Below are 3,420 nucleotides of genomic sequence, written 5' to 3'. Positions count from 1 at the left end.
AGAAAAATACATCTTCCTAGACTGTATCAAGAAGATCTGAAAAATCTAAATAGACCGATCAGCATTATGGAAATTGAAACAATCATCAAAAACCTATCAAAAAGTAAAAGTCCAGGAAGAGATGGCTTAACCAGTGAATTCTACCAAACATTCAAAGATTTAATACCTATTCTCCTCAAACTCTTCCAAAAAGTGGAAGAGGAGGCCATACTTCCCAACTCATGTTATGAGTCCAATATTACTCTGATACCAAAACCTGGTAAAAATAGCACATAAAAAAGAAAACTACAGACCAATATCTCTCATGAATACAGATACAAAAATCCTAAATAAGATACTAGCGAACCGAATACAGTAACATATTAAAAAGATTATACACCACGATCAAGTGGGCTTCATCACAGAGGCACAGGGATGGTTCAACATATGGAAATCGATTAATGTGATACACCACATAAACAAATTAAAAAATAAGAATCATATGATCCTAGCAATAGATGCAGAAAAAGCCTTCGACAAGATACAGCATCCATTTACGTTCAAAACACAACAAAATTGGTATAGAAGGAAAATATCTTAACATAATAAAGGCCATCTATGACAAACCCTCAACCAACATTACACTGAATGGTGAAAAACTAAAAACCTTCCCTCTAAGATCAGGAACAAGGCAAGGCTGTCCACTATCGCCACTGTTATTCGACATAACATTGGAGGTCCTAGTAAGTGCAATCAGGCAAGAGAAAGATATAAAAGGCATCCAAATAAGAAACGAAGAAGTCAAACTGTCACTATTTGTGGATGACATGATTCTCTATATAGAAAACCCTGAAGACTCCACGAAAACACTACTAGAAACAATAAGAAAATACAGTAAAGTCTCTAGATACAAAATCAACTTTCAAAAATCCACAGCATTCCTATACTCTAATAATGAAGCGTCAGAAAAAGAAGTAAAAAAATTAATTATTTTTGCAATTGCAACAAAAAGAATAAAATACCTAGGAATAAATTTAATGGAACAGGCAAATAATGAAAACAATAAGACCTTTTTAAAAGAAATAGAATATACAACGAAATGGAAAGATATTCCATGTTCTTGGATTGGAAGAATCAATATAATTAACATGACCATATTAACTAAAGTATTATACAGATTTAATGCAATCCCCATCAAAATCCCATCAGCATTTTTTAAAAAGAAATAAAACAAAAAACATCAGATTTGTATGAAAGCACAAAAGACCCCAAAATGCCAAAGCCATCCTAAGAAAAAATAACAAAGCTGATGATATCCCTCTGCCTGATTTCAAATTATACAACAAAGCAACAGTAATGAAAACGGCATGGTACTGACAGCAAAACAGAAACACGGACTAGTGGAACAGAATCGAGAGTCCAGAAGTAAACCCATATTTATATGGGCAAATAATTTTCAACAAAAAAAACAAAAACATACAGTGGAGAAAGGGAAGCCTCTTCAATAAATGCTGCTGGGAAAATTGAAAGGCTGCCTGCAAAAGAATGAAACTAGACTGTTGTCTATCACCACACACCAAAATTAACTCAAAATGGATTAAGGACCTGAACATAAGACCGTAATCAATAAAATGTCTAGAAGAAAACATAGGACCTTGGACTTAAAGAAAATTTTATGAATTTGACCTCAAAGGCAAGGGAAGTAAAAGCAAAAATAAATGAATGGGACTATATCAAACTAAAAACTTCTGCTCAGCAACAGAAACCATCTATAAGGTAAAGAGACAACCATCCAAATGAGAAAATATATTTGCAAGCAGCGCCTGCAATAAGGGCCTAATATCCAAAATATACAAAGAACTCATACAATTCAATAATGACAACAACAACAACAACAAAAACAAACGATCCATTCAAAAATTAGATAGAGGGCCCGAACAGACACTTCTCCCTGGAGGACATACAAATGGCCAACAAATATAAGACTTTACTGTATTTTCAACATCACTCTCTATTAGGGAAATGCAAATCAAAAACCACAATAAGATACCATCTCACACCTGTTAGAATAGCTATAATGAACAGGACAAGTAATAACAAAAGTTGGAGAGGATGTGGAGAAAAAGGAACCATCATACACTGCTGGTAGGACTGCAAATTGGTATAGCTATTATGGAAAACAGTATGGAGACTCCTCAAAAAACTAAGAATTATCTACCATTTAATCCAGCAATCCCTCTCCTGGGTATTTACCCCAAAGACTTGAATACTCATATCTGAAAAAATATTTGCACGCCGATGTTCATAGCAGCACTATTCACAGTGGCCAGGACATGGAAGCAACCAAGGTGTACTATGATAGATGATTGGCTAAAGAAGCTGTGGTACATATATACAACGGACTATTACTCAACCATAAGAAGAGATGAAATACGGTCATTTGCAACAACCTAGATGGACCTTGAGATAATCATGTTAAGTGAAATAAGCCAGACAGGAAAAGTTGAAAATTACATGGTATCACTTATATGTGGGATATTGATCTAAAAGCAACGAACAAACAGGACAAACAAACAAAGACTCATGGACATGGACAATAGACTAGTAGTTACCAGAGGAGGCAGGGAAGGTAGGTAGGGTAAAAGGGGTCAAATATGTGGTGACAGGAAAATGCAACTATGGATGGTGAACCACAATTCAATATACAGCCTTACTGTTGAATCATACACATGAAACTTACTGAATTTCGTTAACCAATGTCACCATAAAAAATAATATATTTTAAAAAATAAATTTTAAAAAAATGGGCAGAAGACTTGAATAGACATTTCTCCAAAGAGGATATATAGATGGAGAATAGACATATTAAAAGATGCTCAAGATCACTAATCATCAGAGAAATGCAAATTAATACTACAATATCACCTCACACTTTTCGGAATGCCTATCATCAATAAATCAACAAATAATAGGTTTCGGGGAAAACCTGGAAAAAGGAACTGTCATGCACTGTTGGTAGGATTACAAATGATTCAGCCGCTATGGAAACAGTATGGTGTTTCTTTAAAAATTAAAAATAGACCTACCTTATGATTCAGCAATTCCACGTCTGTGTATTTGAAGAGATCCAAAACACTAATTTGAAAAGATATACGCACTCCAAAATTCATCGCAGCATTATTTACAATAGCCAAGATATGGAGTCAACCTAGGTGTCCATGAATAGACAATTAGATGAAGAAGAGGTGGCACACACACACACACACACACACCCACACACACACACACACACAATGACATATTACTAGGCTGTCAAAAAATATGAAATCTGACCATTTGTAACAACACGGATGAACATGGAAAGTATTATGCTAAGTGAAATAAATCAGAGAAAGACAACACCATATAATCTCACTTATATGAGACTCTAAAGAACAAAAA

This window comes from Pteropus vampyrus, unplaced genomic scaffold (genome assembly GCF_000151845.1).
Source record: "Pteropus vampyrus isolate Shadow unplaced genomic scaffold, Pvam_2.0 Scaffold41, whole genome shotgun sequence".
NCBI classification, from domain to species: Eukaryota; Metazoa; Chordata; class Mammalia; order Chiroptera; family Pteropodidae; genus Pteropus; species Pteropus vampyrus.
This window is presented reverse-complemented; position numbering follows the sequence as displayed.